This window comes from Danio rerio, chromosome 24 (genome assembly GCF_052040795.2).
Source record: "Danio rerio strain M-AB ecotype USA chromosome 24, GRCz13ab, whole genome shotgun sequence".
Taxonomy (NCBI): domain Eukaryota; kingdom Metazoa; phylum Chordata; class Actinopteri; order Cypriniformes; family Danionidae; genus Danio; species Danio rerio.
Window position 1 is genome coordinate 604,793 of NC_141044.1, and position 25,208 is coordinate 630,000.

At 35.6% G+C, this 25,208-nt stretch overlaps 1 protein-coding gene across 2 annotated transcripts in view; it reads left to right on the top strand.

The window, feature by feature from the left end:
* The window catches only part of hecw1a (HECT, C2 and WW domain containing E3 ubiquitin protein ligase 1a), a 226,340-nt gene that overhangs the window by 2,628 nt on the left and 198,504 nt on the right, over positions 1 to 25,208 (top strand). For both annotated transcript variants that reach the window (XM_087309002.1, XM_087309006.1), the window contains exon 3: positions 20,308 to 20,429. The gene's annotated coding sequence lies outside the window, so the exon portion shown is untranslated. The remainder of the gene's footprint in view (positions 1 to 20,307; positions 20,430 to 25,208) is intronic.

The following is a 25,208-nucleotide window of genomic DNA, read 5'->3' on the forward strand; positions in this document are numbered from 1 at the left end:
TCTGTCAGTTGAGTCAAACCCTGCATTATACTGAAGCAAAAAGTTAAGAACAATTCAACACACTTAAGTTCTTCTCTGTATATACAATATTAGTCACATGACACCAACACTAACCATTATATATATATATATATATATATATATATATATATATATATATATATATATATAATCTGTGGGTTTTTCCCATAGGGACCAAGGATTATACATTGATAGATTGCACAATGGTGATGGTGAACTTACTCACTCACAGAGTTTGAACATGAGGTTATTTATTTAAAATATATTTGAGGATTGAACTTAAATTGAGGTGCATTATTTTAGAGGTGGGTATTTTTTGATTGGTGAATACAGAAATTTAAGACAACAGAAAGGTTTAAACTCTTTGTTAATAAAAATATTAGTAATAAAAGCATTTTTGTAGTGTTGAAACTATGTTACTGTGTTTTTTTATTTATTATATTTATTTATTTATTTATTTAATTCAGTTTGTTGAACTTTTGAACTGATCCCAGAGTCATGTTCCCATAATAGGGCGTGCATGATGATTTAGCTTTTGAATGGTTGCATTTGATTAATTTATGCCCTCCACTGCAAAAAAAAAAAAATATATATATATATATATATTATGTCTTATTTCTAGTCCAAATATCTAAAACTTCTCAAATCAAAAAACATTTTCTAGACAAGTAAAAATATTGTGTTGTTTTAAGAAATAATGAGTCAAAATTAATGGGGGAACAAAAATATGATGAAAGGATTTTTCTAGAAAATGCTTCTTGATTTAAAAAGTTTTAGATATTTGGACTAGAAACAAGACAAGAAAACTAAGTAAGAAAAGCAGTTTTGTAGTGTTGAAGGTGTGTTATTGTGCTTTTATTTATTTATTTATTCCAGTTTGTTGAGCTTTTAAACTGATCTCAGAGCAATGTTTCCCTAATAGGACGTGCATGATGATTGTAGCTTTTGAATGATTGCATTTGCACTTGCATAACTTAATTAATACATGATCTACACTGCAAACAAAAATATATTTATATGTTCCTACTTAGATTTCTTGTTTTCTTTCTAGTCCAAACATCTAAAAATTCTTTAATAAAGAAGCATTTTCTAGAGATGTGAATCATCGTCTTATTATGCCAAAATGAAATGTGTTTTTCTTAAAACATGCTAAATATTCTGCCAATAGGGTGAGTGAAATAATCTTGTCTTTCCTTTTGACATATCATTATTTTTCTTCCCACATTGGCAGATTATTTTGCTTGTTTTAAGGAAAAACTCACTTCATTTTGACTCAATATTTCTGAAAACAAGACAATGTTTTTACTTCTCCAGGAAAAGTTTCTCAATATAAGAACTTGTAGATATTTGGACTAGAAACAAGTCGAAAGCTCAGTGTTGCAGTGTGTTTTTTAATTTAATCCTCTTTGTTGAACTATTTAACTACTCTCAGAGCTGTGTTTCCCTGAAAACACTTGCATGATGATTGCATCTTTTGATTAATTGCATTTGCGATTGTATAATTTGATTAATGCATGCTCTACACTGCAAAACAATATATTCTTACTCAGATTTCCTGTCTTGTTTCTTCTCCAGATATCTTAAAACTCTTAAACCAAGAAGCATTTTCTATTTTGCCAATAGGGTAAGAAAATGATCTTGTTTTTCCTTTTGACATGAGATTATTATTCTAACCCCATTGGCGGATTATTCTGCTTGTTTTAAGGAAAAACTCACTTCATTATGACAGTACTTCTAGTTGTCCAGAAAATGTTTCTCGATGTAAGAATGTTTTTGATATTTGTACTAAGAACAAGTCGAAAGCTCAGTGTTGTGGCATGTTACTGAGCATTTTATTAATATAATCCACATTATTGAATATTTAAACTGATCTCAGAGCCGTGTTCCCTGAAAAGACGTGCATGATGATGCATGTGCGATTGTATAATTTGATTAAAACATGTCTTAATACATGCATACGAACATACACACAGTACTTGAAAGGTTTCCCCCCAGATATCTGAGGCAGCACATGCCCTTTCTTCCTCTTCTCTGTTCTCGGTGCTGGTGAAGTCCTCATAGAGGGCCAGTCGTTTGTAATCAAGACTCTGATTGTTCTCCAGTTTGTTTGTGGGGTTTCTCTACAGGGAGAACTGCACCGAGAGAAACTATTTCATCAACAAAGAGTCGTCTCAAATCAAAACATGAATGGACTCCGGGAGCAGTATATTACAGTTTGGAGAGTTTTGGAGAGTCACTATTTAGTGTATGTAGTGACTTTCATTGTTCTGTTGGGTCGTTTTTATACACTCTGAGCTGATTTTGAGGCTGTATTTGGACACATCTTTCTCTGTGCTTTAGTAAATGGATTGATTTTTGGTGGCAAATCTTATTTTGATGCATATTTTGGGAAAACGCTTTGAACTTTTTCATAAACTCAATACACAATACACTGAGCCAAATGACTCTCCTTTGGTTATGCTGGTGCTGTTTTTGACCCCATTGACCTCCATTATAATGATATTTATTGATTGCTAAGTCATGACAGCATATAATCATGCATTCTTGATTGTTGTTGGTTTTCCTTGTTCAGATGTTTGTCATTTTGAATGCTATCTGTAATCATGCTTCATGCATTACCTAAACCAGGAGTGTCCAAACTCAGTCCTGGAGGGCCGGTGTCCTAGAGAGTTTAGCTCAAACCCTAATTAGACGCACCTGAACCAGCTATTCAAGCTCTTACCAGGGCTGTTTCTGAATTCCAAGAACGCAGAGAACAGACTTGTGTTCTTGTGGAGATCAGTCTTGACAGGTGAAGAACTCTGGAGACTGCGAGAACAGAGAATGCATGCTGTGAGAAATGAGATGCTGCATTCCTCCTGATGGTCACATGACCTTCACGTGTTTTTAATGGTAAATAATGTAAACATTACAGGATTCATATGATTTATTGTTTTTCCTCTTTTCAGTATATATACTCTACATAAAAACTTTACAAATATACATTGTACAATATAAAGAAAATAGATTTTAATAGGAATTTCAGCAAACAAACACCCTTAATGTGTTTATTCTTTTATTAAGATGTCCGTGGTGATGTTTATATTCACCGTCTCATTTAGGGAAGCTGCTGAGGTAAATAAGTGATATCGCTGAACTTTAATAATAAATTAAATAATAAAAGTAAAATGCTGTGCTTCCCATCTCTAGTCGCAATGACTTCTGGGACTTCTAGAGCGAGATCGGTGCTTAAGTCTGCATGGGTGCGTCCTCGATTTCAAGAACACATCCGGGAAGTTTCACGCGTCCTTCATACTTGCGATCTTGAGTATTGGAACTGAACTTTGGCAGCTGATGATGATGTTACACGAGAACACGAGGATGCAAGACCGCTGAAGAACGCATATTGAGAAACAGCCCATATATTCTAGAACAGGGCTGTCCAAACTCAGTCCTGGAGGGCCGGTGTCCTGCAAAATTTAGTTTCAGCCCCAATCGGACACACCTGGGCTAGGTAATCAAACTCTTACTAGGCTTTCTAGAAACATCCTCGCAGGCATGTTGAGGTGAGTAAGACCTTAAATCTGCAGGACACCGGCCCCCGAGACCGACTTTGGACACCCCTGTTCTTGAATCTTCCTGACATGTGTGTTGAAGCAAGTCGGAGCTGAGCTCGGCAGGACCCTGGCCCTCCAGGACCGAGTTTGAGCACTCCTGACCTAAACCTAGTCCTGGGCGTTCACTGTTCTAACATTACCCCTGCGATAACATTCTTATTTGCGTATTGGCGCTGTCACCGTTCAAATGAGGCTTTTTTTGTGCATCTTGGTGGTTATTTAAACAAAAAACAGTTGCATGACTCATTTTGAGCCTCATGAGACACGCGGAAATGCAAGAAAACAAAGACCAAAGTACAAAAGTAAGAAAACAAGGAGCAAAGTGTGTCATCTTACCGTCTCCTTCACTCCAGCTCATATGCTTTCCATCTTTTGACATGTCTTGCCTATCTCTCAGCTAAAATGCTTACTATTCTGAGCAGGGTTTCATATAGCTCTGCTAACATCCCTTTTAAAGAGCATGTTTAGATGCATAATAACCCATGCTGAAGCCTTTAAGAGTGCTTGAGAACATGCACAAATCATATATCGCTGCTTTCTGCTGTCTGCTTTCTGAATGAGAGCGTTTTCCATCTTTGCATATGAATTTTCTGCATCATGAGAGTGCATTGAAGCACAGGAGGCATGACTGTGAGTGAGGATTGTGTGGTGAACATGTATTTTTCATAACATTTGGAATAATAATGTATGGCTGTTGTTTACATCTTTAATCAGTAGTGCACTTCTTTTATAGTGTGTTGTACGTTGCAGTATTTATTGTAATTGATTATAAGTGCACAGAGCTGTATAGTTTATATTAACTATATAGAGTTATAGTAACCTTTAAAGGAAAATTAAATCAGCTCATAATGTATCCCCGGTGTATTTGACTTTCTTCTGTCAGATGAACTCAGTCTGAGTAGTTTAGAGTTTTATCCTGGCTTTAGACATGGTGATATTGTAGTGAATATTGAAGCTTTGAAAAGACCATAATCAAACTAACACATACGCCACCTGCTGGTTAATACATATTAATATCCACTTTACAAGACATCCCAGCAGGCACCGGACGTCACATAGATGTAAAATTGACATTGGACTTGCAATTTTGGCTGAAGAGGGTTGACGATCTCTCTATCCATCTCTCCACCCATCCATCCATTGATCCACTTATCCTTCTATCGATCATTCTGTCGTTCTGTCTATCTATCTATCTATCTATCTATCTATCTATCTATCTATCTATCTATCTATCTATCTATCTATCTGTCTATCTGTCTGTCTGTCTGTCTGTCTGTCTGTCTGTCCGTGTGTCTGTCCGTCTATCCATCCATCCATCCATCCATCCATCCATCCATCCATCCATCCATCCATCCATCCATCCATCCATCCATCCATCCATCGTTCTATCTATCTATCTATCTATCTATCTATCTATCTATCTATCTATCTATCTATCTATCTATCTATCTATCTATCTATCTATCTATCTATCATCTGTCTGTCTGTCTGTCTGTCTGTCTGTCTGTCCGTGTGTCTGTCCGTCTATCCATCCATCCATCCATCCATCGTTCTGTCTATCTATCTATCTATCTATCTATCTATCTATCTATCTATCTATCTATCTATCTATCTATCTATCTATCTATCTATCTATCTATCTATCTATCTATCTATCTATCTATCTATCTATCTATCTGTCTATCTGTTTGTCCGTGTGTCTGTCCGTCTATCCATCCATCCATCCATCCATCCATCCATCCATCCATCCATCGTTCTATCTATCTATCTATCTATCTATCTATCTATCTATCTATCTATCTATCTATCTATCTATCTGTCTGTCTGTCTGTCTGTCTGTCTGTCTGTCTGTCTGTCTGTCTGTCTGTCTGTGTCTGTCCGTCTATCCATCCATCCATCCATCCATCGTTCTGTCTATCTATCTATCTATCTATCTATCTATCTATCTATCTATCTATCTATCTATCTATCTATCTATCTATCTATCTATCTATCTATCTATCTATCTATCTATCTGTCTGTCTGTCTGTCTGTCTTTGTCTATCTATCTATCTATCTATCTATCTATCTATCTATCTATCTATCTATCTATCTATCTATCTATCTATCTATCTATCTATCTATCTATCTATCTATCTATCTATCTATCTATCTATCTATCTATCCATCCATCCATCTATCGTTCTATCTATCTGTCCATCCCGTCTGTCAAAATCAAGCCCTTATTAAAATGCTCCAGTTTAATGTATACAACACTACATTAACAGGCAGATGAGGGAAACTGCATCTTTTCAGATTCATAGACTGTTTAAGTACACCGAGCGTCTCCTTTTCCCAAACAGGCTCTGAATGTTATGGATTAGTTGAAGGCTCGATGCTCAAATTAAATTCCTGATTTGACGTCGGTGCACTTCTTAATGATCACGGCCTGTGGAGCTCCAGCACTGTACTTTACATCCTCAATCAATACTACGGACCTCCAGCGGGCAGTGAATATTTCCTTTATAGATTTCCCTGTCATGTCCTCAAAACAAATAATTGCGCAAACAACATCTATTTAGAGCAAGGTCTTCCGAGAAGGTCTACTGCGGGATCGGCTGTGTTCAGGTAAGCGGAGAAGAATGATTCTGCTCTCCTTGATAACAGCAGCGTGTATAAAGTATCCCAGAGGATGGACTGTTGCGCTGAGATCTCATCAGTATTCACAGTTGTTCGCACATGAAGCGTGTTTTCAGAGCATTTGCATCTCTATAGGCTTTGAGAGACGCTAATAAGTGCTCTATCAACACATTGACAGTTTTATACAAGTTTTGGAGATTGAGGATGAAGACTCCTTTGAGGATCATGGTCATGTGTTGCTCGTGATGGGTTATGATTGATTGAACTTTTTATTTTTATTAGACTTTTTCACAGTTTCATAAAGTTGTGCACTTTAGAATTCAGCCCGATTGATTGATAAACATCACATCACATTTTGGTGTGACATTACTTGTGGTAAATTTTATAGCTTCTTTTAGATGTCAAATTCACGAGAGGGCGCTGTCTGCATTTTTGATGATGTAAAAAACGTTGCTCTGGATCCATTTTGTTGTATTTTTAAGATGTCAAATCCACTAGAGGGCGCTTTCTAAAGTTTTGCAAAACATAAAATGTTTTGTTGCACGATTCACGTGTTAAATCCGCTAGAGGGCGCTGTACATTTGTGCAAATCTGAAATGCATTAGTAAGGGAACATTTTCTTGTATGTATTAGATGACCAGTTCACTAGAGGGCACTGTCTGTATTTTTGATAACCTAAAGTGCATTGCTCTGTAGACATTTTATTGCAATTTCAGATGTCAAATCCACTAGAGAGCGCTGTCTACATTTTTTTTCATAATGTAAAATATGTTTTGTTGCATGTTTGAGATGTTTAATCCAGTAGAGGGCGCTGTGCATTTTTGCAAATCTGAAATGCATTAGTAAGGGTACATTTGCTAGTACATTTCAGATGACTAATTCACTAGGGGGCGCTGTCTGTATTTTTAAGAGTCTAAAATAAGTTGCACCGCATGCATTTTGTTGCATTTTCAGATATCAAATCCACTAGAGAGTGCTGTCTACATTTAAAAAAAAATGTAAAATGTGTTTTGTTTGCATGTTTGAGATGTTAAATCCAGTAGAGGGCGCTGTGCATTTTTGCAAATCTGAAATGCATTAGTAAGGGGATATTTGCTAGTACGTTTTAGATGACTAATTCATTAGAGGGCGCTGTCAGTATTTTTGATAATGTAAAATACGTTGCTCTGGGTACATTTTGGTAAATCGAATACATGGCTGGCCAGAAGTGCGATATGCACATTAATATAGCAGCATTTATTTTATTACACTGTATAACAATAATTCATAATTTTACAGTACTGTGACGGTTGGGTTTAGGATTGGGGTGGGGGTAGGCAAAAAAAAAACATTTATTGGGTAATTTAATAGATAACACAAATAATACTCGGCACAACTACTGTTTTTACAGTTTTGCGACGGTTGGGTTTAGGGCTGGGGTGGGGGTAGACATTAAAAAATACAATAAATGTGAAATTTAATAAATAATATAAATAATTCTCTTTAACTTCCTGGCGCAACCTTATCCGATCTAGCAGCAACCGTACATTTTGTTGCATTTTCACTTGCTAAATGTAAAAGGTTCTTCTTTGATTGTTTTGTTGTACGTTTCAGATGACTAATCCACTAGAGGGCGCTGTCTATGTTTCATAAATTTTGAATTCTTGATAATAATTAATCATATTATTATAATTATTAATAACAATAATATTATTTGTAAAAAATTACAATGCAAGGGTTTTAAATTATGATGTAATATCTTGTAAATTATAGGTTATAGAAATTGCACATTACATCCCTGTGATCTGTGCATCTGCTGTACTTCTAAAGTGATTTAAGGTTAAATGGAGCACTATGTTAGTCTGCATAATGATATTTTCTGTGACTCTGAAAAATGATTCTCCAGCTCTGCATGTGGACTGAAACAAAAGCCAACGAGATTGACAGAAAGAGTAAACACAGCATGTTTGACCACGATAAACTTGCTGAGATTTCTAGCGTTCACAGCCAGGATTCAGGTTGTTTGTGGAGTCTGCTAGTGTGTGTGTGTGTGTGTGTGTGTGTGTGTGTGTGTGTGTGTGTGTGTGTGTGTGTGTGTGTGTGTGTGTGTGTGTGTGTGTGTGTGTGTGTGTGTGTGTGTGTGTGTGTGTGTGTGTGCGTGCGTGTGCGTGCGTGCGTGCGTGCGTGTGTTTGTGTGTGTGTGTGTTAGCAGAAACTATAGAATACACAATAGTTTTGAATGGGAAAAATGCAAAAAGTCTAAATAAAACTCAAAAGCAGAAATAAACTGTGAAAAATGAAAACAACTGCTCATTTACAGATCTTTTTTACAGTGTGATTGATGTTTTTATTATTATCTTTATTTTATTCATGTATTTCAGCTGAACTTTGAGACCTTGATCTTTCCTCCAACTTATTTTGATTATGAAAAGTTTGAAAAAGTGACTTTTATTGGCATTTTTAATAGTCTGCAGTGGTATATTGTCTGGGTTGGTGTTGTATATTGTGCTACAGAAACCTTGTAATAATCTGCAGCACATGTTCTGTTATTTTTATAGGTGGACATAGATTTTTTTATTTATCTAGATTAATCTTGGAAGTATCTAGATTAATCTTGATTAAAATAGCTGCTTTGAATTCTTCCAATGGCATTCAGAATATGTGTACTACCAAAATAATGACTAAAAGTAAGTATTTGAGGACGGGTGATGCATTAGACCAGGGGATCATCTCTAGTTTCCAAAATGTATCAGAAACTGCTTGAGAAACTAAACTCAATTTAGCCCACCTTGTTCGCCTATAGCGCATGTGTTTGAACTGCGGGGGAAACCGGAGCACCCGAAAGAAACCCACGCCAACACTAGGAGAACATGCAAACTCCACACAGAAACACCAACTGACCCAGCCGGGACTCGACCAGTGCTGACCATGCTGATTTCTCTTTTTTAAGGTAAGTGGTTGCAAACAATTGATCTGGGCTGAATTGAAACAAATGAAATGTAGTCATGTTCAACTTCATTTGTTTAAATCCAGCCCACTTTAATTGTTTGCAACCCCTTACATTAAATAATGTAAAAAACAGTTAGTAAATCCAATGACTGCTTCTCTTTTTTCAGTGTGATAAGCACGTGCTCCTGACCTGACGTTTTGTCAGCAACTCTCTATTAGTCTGAACTTTAAAAAAACACAAGGGTAAGCTTTATTGCTTTTAGATTTAGTCCTGCAGCACAAAGCATCTCGGTTCAGAAGGTTTGGAACTGGCACAAAATCACCTTTTCTTGAGCTATTGTTGTTTGTGCCCTTTATCCAGCGCAGTTAATACAATTGAACATTGGTTTACAGCAGAGATGATCTCCCTTAGAGAGGAAGGAAAATTGCTTCTTGACAATACATACGGCACACTCTTCAGATCATTAGTGTGAGGTGATGCATGGAGCCGGAATCCTGGCACGCACAGATTAACCTCACTGTTTTTAACACAACCGTCTCAAAGCGCTCGCTCGCACAGCATTGATTTGTCTTTCCTGAGTGTTTCTGTGCCTGTGTGGCTCAGTTTGTGTGTGGAAAAGAAGAAGAAGAAGATTTCACTATTAGCTGGTCACAATAAGCATAGCCATCAAGCTGTTTTAATGATGCTTCAATGAGAAAATGGGGAAAATGTAGACTGCCATTTCAAAATGTGATGCTAGAACTGATATATGATCATGCATATTAAATACTCTGGTAACTTAAAATGGGTTGTGCCTAATACTGTCATGACATCTTGATCAACATATACACTTGTTTAAGATGTCTTAGCGACACGTTTGACATTATAAAGAGAAGATTCACTACATAAAAACTAAAACTCATCATATCAACATCACTTCCACCTGGGCCGGAGTGGGACTCCTTTTCAGCCCTGGAGTTTTAAACCTTAGACCAGCCCACCTCAGTTCACGACTGACTAAATTAAAATAAGGTCATTTCCAATTCAGTTTCTAATGACTGTAACAAACAGGACTGGCAAGTATAAAGACCCCTTCACTATACTGCGGTTGTGCGCCCCCTGCTGGCCTCACTAACACCACTGCCACCCTAGTTTTCCCATGTGGTCTCCCATTTAGCTACTGACCAGACTCAGCCCTGCTTAACTAGTGAGTGGCTGCTCTTGGGCTGCAGGGTGATACGACTGTGGCTATAATATTCATATGGCTGTGAATAATAAGTCTTCATCTGAACATAATGATTAGATGTTATTATTATTGAAAATCATGCGAATGATTAGAAGATTTGTGCACAAAAATATTTGTAGAGTAATATTTTACCTTAGTAAGAGACCTATGACAACTTTATTTACCAAACAAGTGCATGTAATTACATTTGCATTGCAAACCTAAATAAAATCCTAAAACCTTAAAGAATAAAAGTGCAGGGTGCAGGGTGATATGGCTGCCTGTGGCAATGCTTTGATTACAGTATAATGACGCAACATACTTTCCAATCACAGTTTTCCTCATAAGCATAATAATTGAAAGCAGCCTTGTCTTGTTGTTTGCTATTTGCTCGTTTCTCCAGCATGAATTAGTCTCATGATTATCTTTGAGAACATGAGGTTATGCAATTAAACGGTAGCTGCAAACCCAGGAGGGCTGAGCTTTTCCAGATAACATTGAAAAGCAGCATCTGAAAATCAGTTGAATAAAGCTGAAAGGTGTTTAACAGTGGAGTAGCTGCTATTCCCAGACCAGAGCACAGATTGTGTGTTATGAAGTAGAGTTTAACGGCAGGGTCACTGGAGCTGGCAGCGCAGATCTGCTAAAATAAGGACACCATGTTCACTCTGATAGTTTGTTTCTCTGAAATAGGCATAAGAAAACAATGCATGTTGCTGTTTCATCATCATCATCATTATTATTATTATTATTATTAGTAGTAGTAGTTGTAGTAGTAGTAGTAGTAGTATTATAGTGTACATTATAACAATTTAACTTAATAAAACAAGGTCAATCATGTTAAATGCACTTCGAGACTGAAGCATTGATATCAGTCAGACTCATTATAGCATTTTCATCCATCCGTCTTTCCATCCTTCAGTACATCCATCCATCTATACATTCATCCAAACATCAGTACATCCATTCATTCATATATCCATCCTTCAGTACATCATTCCAATCATCTATTCATTTATTCATCAATGCATCCATCTTTCAGTACATCTATCATCCATCCATCCATCCATCCTTCACAGCATCCATCCATTCATCCATCATTACATCTTCCATATTTCAGTACATCTATCCATCCTATCATCTTTCATTACATCCATCCATCTTTCAGTACATTCATCAATCCAACCGTCAGTACATCCATCCATCCATCCATCCTTCAATACATCCATCAATCCATCCTTCATTACATCCATCCATCCTTCAATGCATCCATCAATCCATTCGCCAGTACATCCATCCATCCATCCATCCATCTTTCATTACATCCATACATCCTTCAGTACATCCGTTAATCCATCGGTCAGTACATTCATCCGTGCATCCATCCATCTTTCATTACATCATCCATCCTTCACTACATCTATCCATACATCTTTTATTACATCATCCATTCTTCACTACATCCATCCATTCATCTTTCATTGCATTATCCATCTTTCATTTCACCCATCCATCCTTCAGTACATCCATCAATCCATCCGTCAGTACATCCATCCATCCATCTTTAATTACATCCATCCATATTTGAGTAAATTCATTCATCAGTACATCTGTCTAACTGTTAGTTGTCCATCAATCCATCCATCCGTCCATTAATTCTTCAGTACATCCATCCATCTGCCCAATCATCCATCAGCACATCCATCCTAATACATCCATCCTTCAGTCCATCCATCCATTCTTTAGTACAACTTTGAGTACATACATATACACCCATCCATCCATCCATCCTCCAATACATCCTTTAATACATCCACCCATTCTTCAGTACATCCATCCATCCTTAAGTGCATCCATATTTCATTACATCCATCCATCCATCCATCCATCCATATGTGTCAATGCATCCATCAATATTAGCTATCCACACATCCTTCCACAGTGTTTATTCCTCCACAAATCTCTCATCTGTCCTTCTGTGGATTTTATCATTATCATAATCTGTCCATCAGCATCTCTCCATCCTCTGCTGCGTTATTTATCTGTATGCTGATAATGAAAGCCTGTTCTGAGGTCAGGAAAGGTGACTGTTGTTTGTTCCACACAATCACAGGCTTCAAGAGACACAATTAGACGGAGGTCATCATGAGATGATTATTCTTCATCATTTCTTTACGCTGATTATCTCACATCTCATCGCCCTCTGCAGACCACCGAGTCACAGCCAGTGCTGAGAGTGATTGTTCACAACGTAACCAGTTACTATAATCAATTGAATTACTTAGTTACCTTATTACAGTTACTTATAACGTGCCTGCTTGAATAATATAATTCAACAATTTTCTATAAATCTGATTTGCTGAGTAATTATATTTACTACACTAAAGAACATATAATAATATAAATATAAAAGGGAAAGGGCTCTTTACCTTCAATTTGTTTTAAATAATTTTGTTAAAAATCTTGACTTAAACTTTCCCAGAGGTGTTTTGCGGCTGGAAGGGCATTCGCTGCGTAAAAACTTGCTGGATAAGTTGGCGGTTCATTCCGCTGTGGCGACCCCAGATTAATAAAGGGACTAAGCCAACAAGAAAATGAATGAATAAATGAATCGTGACTAAAACATATTGTGAAATTAGTCTTCAGCTGAATCGTTACATCCCTAATAATCAGATATTGTGCTTGAACAGAAGCATTAAAAACAGGCAAACTAATAAAACTGGATTGCATTAAATTAAAGAGTACCAACATATTAGTCCTTGCTGGTATTTAGACTGTGTAACTTCTATAGACTATTTCAATGTGCTGATGAAACTGGCCCTTGAGCATTTCATGCTGGTTATATATATATTAACTATTTCATAACTGTAACAAGAGGCAATTCAATCATAACATAATGTTTAAACAGCTGTCATAACATTATTTATTAATATGTGGCTCTTTTTTGGATTTTCGAAAGCTATAGAAATTAAAAACGTAAAACAGGAAATACATTAGGACCATTGTTTTTGTTTACATCCCTCAACATGGTCTATATGAATAGTGTGTGAGTGTGTAAGAGTGTGTAAGTTCTACATGAGGCTGAAAATGGTCACAGCGATGTCTTTAGTGTGTGAAAACACGGGGACGGATTTGCTTTTCTCTGTTGTTCTTTTTGCCCCACATGCTGCGATCTGTCGCTTCGAGTCAGTCTGACACCACTGAATAATGCCAGAATTGCTGTGTGTGTGTGTGTGTGTGTGTGTGTGTGTGTGTGTGTGTGCGCGTGTGTGTGTGTGTGCATGCGTGTGTGCGTGTGTGTGTGCGTGCGTGTGTGCGTGTGTGCGTGTGTGCGTGTGTGCGTGTGTGCGTGTGTGTGTGTGTGTGTGTGTGTGTGTGTGTGTGTGTGTGTGTGCGTGCGTGCGTGTGTGTTGTGAAAATAAAGATGCACTGGTGAAGTCTTGATGCCGGCTGACAGCTTGTCTGCTCATTGTAATTCATAGGGAGGCGTTACCTTTGGCTGCTTCAGTCAATCACATTTAATCAGATTCACAACATCCTGCATGATACAAATACGCCTCTTATGGATTTATGCTCTCTTTTTTTGCTCCCTTTGTTGAGGAGATGGGCCATTTACTCTCTGTGCCTCTCTCTCTCTCTGTCTGTCTGTCTGTCTGTCTGATTATTTTCTCAATTCAAATGAGTAGTGGCTTGGACAGGGAAACAGTCTTTCATACGTCACCTACACATCGTGATAGCGCATAGAACAGAACCGCATAATAAGCCCTTGCGCTTGAAAGATATAACAGTGTGATTTGGAACTACAGCAGGTCAAATCATTATTAAACTGGTAAGCACACCTGCCAACACCTCCGTTTTTCATGGGAGTATCCCGTATTTCAGACCAGTCTCCTGCAAAATTCCCGTTTTTATTTCTTTCTAAAGAAAACTCCGTAATTTCACACACCCCCCCCTTCTTTGGTACAGTCTGTAAACTAAACACCTTTGGGTTGCCAATTTTGGTACAGTACCCGATCAAAGCGGCCGCCCAAAACCTGCTGCATCCTGTTCTCAACCTCACCCCCGAACACCCTCTCCCCTCCGGTCTCCTGGGTTTTCAGAGACAGGTTGGATGATCTCTCTCTTGTATGTTGTAGAGCTGTATTTATACCGATTTGCTGGCATATCAGGAATGTGTGTTGTGTTGGCAGATTGAAATAAGCAAAGTCCACACGTGTTTAGCGTTTTTCCTTATCCCAAACACAACAGCAGTCTGGTAACGTTAGTGGATTTGTTGTTATTTTCAGGGTTAATTATTGTGAAATCTCGATTGCAACAGAGAAATACTGTAGACTGTAACACTGTGAGAAGATATCTCTGTAGATGGATGGCATTTCATGTCACGTTCAGCCTTATAATCTTAAAGTTTGAGCAAAATCAGCAGTTTAGTCATCACTTTAAACAGAATCAGTCAAACACCAGCTCTTAAGAGGCGTTGGTGAATTAGTAACACCTGCTGTTCTGACGTCAGCTGCAGATGTGAATGAATGGCGGAAGAAAGTAGTTCCTCATACAACAGGGTTTTAGACTCTATGTTTGATTTCTTTTTTTATGTACAAGATTTTGCTGTGAACTGTTGTATAAACACAATATCACACTCATAGCAGTGTGCTATGGCTGTATATCAGCACTGGTGGGAGGCACACTGCTACTCGTGTGATATTGCTCATATATATATATATATATATATCACTTATTTTAGTTTGTTAGTAAGAATTAACTTACACAAGGTTTTACACAAAACAAATAATTATTTAAATTTTGTTTTAATAATAATAATAATAATAATATTTTCAATAGTTTAATGTGGCAGTCTCGTTTATTTGCATTATGTATATGCGTGATACACACACACACACACCTTTCAGCACATTTTCTCTATTTTTTTTTATTTATTTTAGTCATTTAATATTTTGTTTTAGTTAATTTAGTACATTAACTCAAAGTAAATAAAATAAATATTTTTTAATAATGAGTATTTTATTAAAACTTAACATTTTCTTTCAGTCTAGTTTATTTGAATTAGTTATATATATATATATATATATATATATATATATATATATATATATATATATATATATATATATATATATATTCTAAATGTTGGATTTTTATTTAATTTTTATTTATTTTTTATTTTTAGTTTTTAGTTTTCCTTACATTTTAGTTTTTCTGGCTATACCACTAACTGTACTCAAAAAAAAAAAAAACTTACATTACTTATGCTTTGCTTCTTAGACTTAACACACCTGAAACTTGCCTACAGCACTTATTCATTGTTGCTCTGATAGTTGTGTAAATTGCTTCCTTGTCCTCATTTGTAAGTCGCTTTGGATAAAAGCATCTGCTAAATGACTAAATGTAAATGTAAAGTATTTAGAAAGTAGAGCTAGAAAGTATTATCCTATATAAAGAAATTCTAAATTCAGTAAGAAAGTCAAAAACAGATAGATTTCGTAAATAAATAAATAAATAAGCATTTACATACAGAATGACAAACTTAATACACATTTGAAAAAACAGCACCATTGGATTGTTGTTTTCATGCATTAACATGCACCCCTAAGCGGCTCCAGTGATTGGACGCAGGTTGTGTCAATATAAAGTCATTGAAATGAGACACAAATTGCTCTGTAAACAACCCAGGAAAAAAAAAACGGCACATTAGTCAGCATTGTAATGAGGGGAGAACATTACGTTACACATCCCCATAGAGCGCTGTAATGTGCTTGAGTGATTTTTGCCATCTGTTGACAACATTACGCAGGCAGGTAATTTATCACGGCAAACAGCCGGGCTGCACACACACACAAAAAAAATTAACACATTTATTTATGATCCTGTGTGAATTTGAGCTGTGTAAATACCATTGGTCATATCCAAACAGAGACTCTGCCAAATAACACAAGTGTTGCGGAGAGAGCCACAAATGTAAGAGGCGTTCGGGAGGAATAAACCCTGGATGAGTCTCTAAAGCCTGGATATTGATTGAAGAGATGGGTTATTTTTCACCCAGAAGGGAAACGATGCTGATTTCAGGTTTCTGCTGTTCAGAAAATATGATTACTGACTTCTGCAGCGAGCTTTAGAGGGATATCCATGAGCAAATACAACACTGATGGATTCTGCCACACTCGGGCAACTATAACAACAACAAAATGACCTGATATGACCAGATAAAATGCAGAAAAATATCTTTGAAGATGTGTTTATGGGCACTTGATGGATTTATGCATCATATGCATTGGCTTTATTAACCCTTGTCTTATGTTGGGTCGTTTTCATCAACTCTGGGCTAAATTCAGTCTTAATTTGGACACCAATTTCTCTGTGTGTCATCAAATGTGATGATCTTTGGTGGCAAATCTTATTTTGATGAATATTTTGGGAAAATGCCTTGAAAATGTTCAACAACTCAACAATACAAATTGATTCCCCTGTGGTTATGTTGGTGCTGTTTTTGCCCCATTGACCTCCATTATAACCACATTTATTGATTGCAAAGCCATGACAGCATATAATCATGCATTCTTGATTGTGGCTGGTTTTCCCTGTTGGAATGAGCTACAATTTGTCATTTTAACTGTTGCATGAGTATATGGTGTCATGGCTTTCCAATGAATAAATGTGGTTAGAATAGAAGTCAATGGGGCAATAACAACATGGAGCCTCCAACATAACCAAAGAGTGGTACATTTAAACAATGCACAAGGGATTAAAGTATAGTTCACTTAAAACTGAAAATTGTCATTATTTACTGAACGTTTACTTGTTTCTCTCTTCTGTTGAACAAAACAATAAGATATTTTGAAACCTGTAACCATTGACTTCCATAGTATTTGTGTTTCCTTCCTGAAAGTCAATAGTTACTGGTTTGTTACTGTTTTCTAAGTAGTGTTTGGCAGGAAAGGGAAACTTATAAAGGTAGGGACACACTTGAGGCTGAGTAAATGGTGATTAAACACTATTTTGGGTGTACTGTCTCTTTAAATATGCAAATCAAAATTGGATCAGTTCTGTATTTATACAGTCATAATGCATGCATAAAACTGAACAAAGACAAGGTTAATCCTGATATGTATTGTGATAAACTAACATGCCTATTATGCTGTCTAAAATTGATAAAAGAACGATTTAAAGTGCAATCTCAGCATTTATTAGGTAATTGTAGAATACTTCCCCTTTTATTATGTAGTATGCATATAAATATAGGGACATACTTGATGATGTACACTTTCTAGTCAGTTTTTTTATTTCCTCAAATCTGTAAATCTCCCGTAAAGTGCTTTTGAATGTGCATTTTGTTTTTAAACTATATATTTGACGTAATCTCAACTGAAACATAAATAGAGGGCGGGCTGTAAATTAGCTCCTCCCTTTTTTAATTTAGCCAATCAAATCTAGTGCATCACAAGTGTGCCATTAAGAGTTATACTGTGTGTGTGTATATGTGGTGTGGTGTAATGTGTTCATAACACAGTTTGTCCACCATTTTTTTATGTCTTATATCTTATATCTTTTATATTAAGTGAAACTTTAGTTTAAACCCACTTTGGTATGAATAAATGAGAAGTTTAAGCCTCAGCAATAGTGTCTTAAAGGGGGCGGGGCTTAAACACTAGTGAGCATTGGATTGGTCAGACTATTTGATGAGAAGCTGAAGTACGAGGTGATGCTAATTAATGTGTTGTTGATGACTTATATGTTTTAAGCTCAGTTTCTTTGCAAAAAAGTTCTGTGGACTTGTGCATATGTGTTATTATGGGGACATGGCACCTGTCAATCATTTCGTGGGTGGGGAAAACCACAGTTCTACTTCACAATGCAGTGGGCCTCAGAGTCACTGGGATTTGGATCCTATTTTAACGCCAGAATATATAAAAAAAAAAGGAAATGTGTTGTGTTTCTATCACGCCAGCATGACAGTGAGCACACAGTTCTGTCTAAACAGCTTCCAAAAGAAGACTTTCATCATAGGTGCTCTTTAAAGTCTAGTGGAAACACTGCAAATGTGCAGTTATTTGTCATTTATGCATTAACCTAACTATCAGATGACCTCTACAGAGTATGTAAACAGTCAGTATTCAGCAGACGGCTGTATTTAAAAATGAACTCCAGCACCAATAAAACAAATATCCAAATGTCAAAACAGCGGAAAAACAGCCTCTTAAAGCCTCCTATAGGACCGACAGAGGATCACTTGGAATTCTGCACACTTCCGGAGGAGTCTTTCTGGGATCTGCGCATGTTTTATTCCGGATGGAGCGAGTCTCATTTGGTAATATTTGAAAAGGTCAGACGCCGCAGAGCCAGAAAAAGTAAAGTGGAGGTTTTTCTGGAGCAGACGGATCCTCAAGAGCTAAATTAAATGAGAACCATCAGACGAGGCTTGGCGCTGTGTAAAGAAAGAGAGCGGGGGAAATTGTTTTGGAGAGTGAGAGATATATAAATATATATACGAGGACCCACTTTTTCTCCATTTCTCTTCTCATCTCTCCGTCTGAAGAGAGTCCGAGATAGACCACAATATTTCCATTGTTCTGCTTTTCAAAAGAAGAGGCCTTTTTTGCTCTGGGCTGCCTTCAAAAACCTCTAGACTTCTTACCTTTCTTGTTATAAACAGGTCATCGCTGGCTATTATATGAGGAAAAGCTCGGCCAAAGATATTAAACTTAAATCCTTAAGTCATTGATGTGTGACTTTGCGCTTCTGAGCCTCCTGTGGGATAACGTTTATCATCTGATTGAACTGACGGATCTAAAAAGTTTAAAGTCCACTCATTTTCTCCTTAGAGAAGCAGATTTTTAGTAATATTAATAATTATAGCTGATAAGGGTTTAAAAACGTTCCTGCTGTGAACTCTGAGGGCTCTATCAAACACCCTGTGCAATAAGGTGCAAGACGTGTGTGGTGTAATTTATTGCTGTTTTCAGACCAGCACAGCTGTAATTTTCACATTTTTCTCTACGATGCTTAAATAGTAAATTCATTTGTGTCACTCTGTGGACTCATGTGTGTGCTGGTCTATAGAGGAGGTGTGTTAAGGTGCATTGCTGGAGCGCTGCTAGTCTGAGGAACTGAAATAGACCAACAGCACCATTGACCAACTAAAGCTGCTCTAAACTCCAGCAGAGTGTGTTAGTTATGCACCTTAAACACTCACACACTGCTGAATACACACAGGATGATCAGCAACACACACATATCTTTACAGATGAACACAATTAAAGGATTAAAATGATCCAGAAATGATGATTTAATATAAACACACTGCCTCCATGTCTTCTTCACCTCGGGGGGCTTCTTCAGTTTATTGATGTTGATCTGCATCTGTATAATGTGATTATTCTGATCAGTATTATTGATTATCTGCAGATTTATAATAAACACAAGTGTAGATGTGTCCAGCTGTGGGGTTTTGAAGGCGTCTGCATCAGCATATGTGGATAAGAACAGGACGTGTGTTTGGATGTAACTCAGTTTTCTGAGCACACTTCATTATTATTGCTCATTTATTCCTCTGCTGGAGATCAGAACTGAATTTAGAAACAGTTTTGAAGCAAATCTTTGTGTTTAACAAAGGAGATTAAACATGTGGGCTGATGGATGTGTTCAGTGGAGAGAGTTTCCACCGTTTCCTCACTCCACCAAAGTAAAGGAGTAAAGTAAAGAGGCTGAATGGAGGAGGCTCGTTCTTTATCCTCGCGCTGCAGATGCTCTGTTTAACTGTGTTCTCGCTAGTGAAGCGTTCAGTTTTTACACTTACAAAATCCACCATGTAAATAGCGAACGCACTATAGAGTGATGCAACTGACTCCTGATTTTTACCATGTTTTCAGATCTTACCATATTCTTACCCTGTTGTTTACTTTACTCTTTGCCTTTTGTTTTACCAGCTTTCTGGAAACGTTCTTCACCAGATTCAAACATCATCTTGGTCAACTCCTCTCTGCATCTCAAGTCCACTAATATACCTTTCGGGCAAACTGGGAACATCAGAAAAGCAGTCTACATGGAGGTAAGCGGTCAGCTGGTAGCGTCATATCGGCCATATTGTTCATTCAAAGGCAAAATGCAGTCATAAGTAGCTCTGTCTACATAATTCATGCTCTCCAGAAATGCATATAGGGATACGTTTTCACAATGAGCCAGTGTTGAACAGTATAATATATATTATCTGCATAATTTAATCCTTTGTTTTTATTGACGTTTACATTTGCATTCAGCAACCACTCACAATCAACACCAGTCTGTCAGAAATCACGCTACAGAAACACAATGCATGTCATGTGACTTAACCAAAGCACATCATTGGCTACACGAAGGTCTTCTCTTTCCAATAAAAATAATCAATGTTGGTCTTAAAGAAACAGTGGCAGGGAAATGAAGATAAACACCATGCCGTAGAGGGATAAATACAAATTAACAATACATAAAATACTTACATTTTCCCATGAGAACAGGCTGTAATTTTAAAAATAAATAATAATCAAAAAATAAAAAATTTCTAAATAATCTAAATCAAGTTGACAATATAACCTAGACGGCAATTAAAATAGTTCAGAATGTCTAGTTTAGAGTTAAGCTACTTTACAGTTTTCAAAACGACGATATTTTTATCTGTACTCGAAATATCCTTTCAGAGGCTGACACAAATGTTCAAGTCTGAGTGTGCATTAAAAATAAGCAGATATACTGCGCTATTTCCCAGTCGCTTTCCACACGACAGATATGACGGATCCGCCGTATACTTTTGGGAAGCTGTGCAAATCCGTCAGAAGGCTTGTGCACATATTTGTACCGAACACAAAAGGGTTTACTAGATGTCTGATGTCCAGCCGTGGGAGATTATGCAGGGAAATGTGCCGCATATATTGAAGACGTTTCCCCGCAGCACTTAAAAGACATTTACCAGACACGCAAACACACTTTGACTAATGGCAAACTTTGAATATCTGCTTGCTGGCGGTGGGTTTAGCTCTGCTGGAGTTACTGTTGCATTTGTAAAAAAAAAAAAAAATGTGTGGATGTCTGCTGACAGATAAACCCGAGCAAATAGAGGCCGTCTTATTGATGAAAGGCATGGCATATCTGGCAGCGAGGTTAAGCCTTTCAGAAATTGAAATCTTAACTGAAATGATAAGTATTCTCTTTATTTTCTTCTGCTTTTGTGTGTGTGTGTGTGTGTGTGTGTGTGTGTGTGTGTGTGTGTGTGTGTGTGTGTGTGTGTGTGTGTGTGTGTGTGTGTGTGTGTGTGTGTGTGTGTGTGTGTGGCAATCTGCAAAGTGTGTCTTATCATCAACTCCCCCATCCATAAAAATGACACATCATGCCAGACCTAGTTTTACATAACATACAGCTCTGTAATTATGTAAAAGATTGCATGCTTCTTTTAAACACACACACACAAGCTAGCACGGCTGCATCTGATGTCCTCTTAAAGTGCACCTCTTATACAAAATTATCTCCAGCCTCTTATAGTAAACAGTAATGAATTGCGTTTGTTATCTTCAGACTTGATGCAGAAACACTTTGATTGACATTCTCCCTTTGTACGTGTCATCAGAGGGGGAAAGCCCCGCCCACTAGTGTCCATCTCTTTAGCATGTTCAGCAGGCCTGAGTGAGAAGCAGCCGTCTGTCCATTAGCCATTAGAGTGTTTGAGCCGCTGAAGATGATGTCAGCATAGACTAAGAGGATTATAGATGTGGAGTTTTAGATCAGGATGTGGTGGAACAGGAGCGACATAGACTGACACAAGCACTCATTCACACTGAAGCACACACGACCACCTGACCAGCACTCACAACAAACACACTGCTGCTTTACATCTCATTTGCATTTAAAGCAACAGTCACCAAAACGCCACAGTTAGAATCAAAACCTAAAAGAGTCAGATTCAGAGAGTCTGGAGTGCATTATCTGTGTGCTATTCTCAGCTCAAACTCATGTTTTACAGCTGTATACAGGGCAGAATCGCTCTCCTTTAAAGTTAAAATGTAAATTTCAGTGCAGCCGGAATATTCAATTAAACGACGTCCTTGATGATTTCTAGGCATTGTGACAAAACCAGACCCAGCTCTGTTCGTCTTCTTATTGTGTTTGACTCTTGAATACCTCTTGAGCTGAGTTTACAAGGCCGTGTATAAAGTGTTTACAGCGCTGCCCTGTCAAAAGATGCCTAACCTTGGAAGTGGAGGAGAAGTGCAGAAAAACAAAACTCTCCACCGACGCTGCGCTGTCGCTGATGCAGATTACTGCTGTCTTTACCTTCTGCTTCCTGGCAGCTTTTGAATTTATTTACAAATTCTCATGCTAACTTATGGAGCCTTTTCTTGTGAAGATGGCGATGATGCATTTAACGATCACCAGCATCATTTTTTAAATTCCAAATGATGCATAATTGTAATTTACTTGATTTAAATGTCCTATTAATACATGTTGATTTTTTTGTTATTTATTTACTTATTTTTTTCTTTTTTTTTCTTTGAGTATCCAGACAAGCAAAATAAATTTTATTTTGTTTTGTTTTATTTTATTTTATTTTATTTTATTTTATTTTATTTTATTTTATTTTATTTTATTTTATTTTATTTTATTTTATTTTATTTTATTTTATTACTTAGGGTATCCAGACAAGTGCTATATACATTAATTTATTTAATTAATTTCCTTTAAATACTTAGACAAGCAAGGAATTTAATTTAATTTAGATTAATTAATTAATTTATTTATTTTATTACTTTGGTACTCAGACTAGTGCGATATTTATTTATTTAATTATATAATTTATTACTTTGGGTACCCAGATTATTATATTATTCTTTTGAGTACTTAGACAAGCAAGGAATTTTATTTTATTTTAATTTAATTTAATATATTTTGTTTTATTTTACTATTTATTTAAATTTTTTTTTTACTTTGAGTACCCTGCCAAGTGCTATATAAATGTAAGGAATTATTTAATTTAAATTAATTTAATTTAATTCAATTTAATTTTTAATTTTATTTAATTTAATTATATTTACTTTGATCACCCAGACAAGTGCTATGTAAATATAAGGAATTATTAATTTTTATTTATTTATTTATTTATTTATTTAATTATTTATTTTAATTTTTTATATTATTATTATTTTTTTTTTAAATTTATTTATTTATTTATTTATTTTTTTACTTTGAAAACCCAGACACGTGCTATATAAATGTAATAAATTACCACTACTACTACTACTATTATTATTATTATTATTATTATTATTATTATTATTACTATTAAAATTCCAAACAAGGTGTTTCATATGGATCACATGTAAAAAACGTCTCACATATATTTACATGTTATTTGTTCTTCTGCTTTAGATGTTTGGTTTCAAGGTCTCACCAAAACATGAGTTTTGATCATGTATTTAAAGTTCAGACTATTATAATAGGAAATGCCTAAAGCTGTTATTAATTAACAACAGATAACCTGGTCAAAGTGAGTGTTAGTGGTGTTTCCAGTCCTCCACATGCCTCTGCAAACAGATCTGAATCCATAAATAAATAAAGAAGTCACAGATTATATTTTCAGCTCATTAAATATCCTCTTTTACACAGAATATGTAACATTATATAAGTAAAATGATGCAATTTGTGTAATAAGGACTGCAATATTTCCTCATTTTGCTGTGCTTAACTAAGCTGTTTTCAGTGCATGTGTGGGACGTCTGCTTCATGAGCCAACTTTAAATATCTCTAAGAGTGAAAGAAAAGTGCAGTAAATGGTAAAACTTAAATGCTGCAAACTAGTGTTTATGAATATGATGATACTTTAAAAAAGCACAGAAGTACCAGTAAGCTGTTTAGAACATAATAATGGGCTGTTTTTATGCAAGTAAAATAACCAGATGCATTTTTTTTGTTTTTATTGTGAAAAGTAGCTGACAATAAAAAAAGAATAATAAAAATATAAATACATCAAAATAAATAAAACAAATAAATTATAATCATAATTCCTAAAATGTATATAGTACCTGTCTGTGTGATCAAAGTACAATAATAATAATAATAATAATAATTATTATTATTCCTTATTTATTTAACAATAAAACAATAATAATAACAATGATGATAATAATGAATGATACCAATAATAATAAATGATACAAAACAAATAAATAATAATAATAATAAATGATACAAAATAAATAAATCCACAATATTAATAATAGTAGTAATAATTCCGCCTGTGTACTCAAAGTAAAATAATAATAATAAATGAAAAATAAATTGTTTAATAATAAAACAATTATACAATGATGCTAAAAAAATAATGAATAATAATAATAAAATAAAATAATAATAATAATAATAAATGATACAAAATAAATTAACTCATAATAATAATGATTATTATTATTATTATTCCTTGTTTATAAAACACTTGCCTGTGTACTCAAAGTAAAGTAATAATAATATTAATAATAAATTATAAAAAAGTATTAATTAATAATAAATAATAATAATAAGGATGATAAAAATAATTAATAATACAAATAATACTAATAATAATACTAATAATAATTCTTTATGTTTCTTTAGTACTTGTCTGGGTACTGAAAGTAATAAAAAAACTTAATTAATAATAAATGATGTTAATAACAAATCAATAATAAGAAATGGATTAATTATATAAACAAATGAATGAATAAATAAATAAATAAATTATACCTTACATTTATATAGTGCTTGTCTGGGTACTCAAAGTAAGAAAAAAATACTAGTAATAATAATAATAATAATAATAATTTTAATG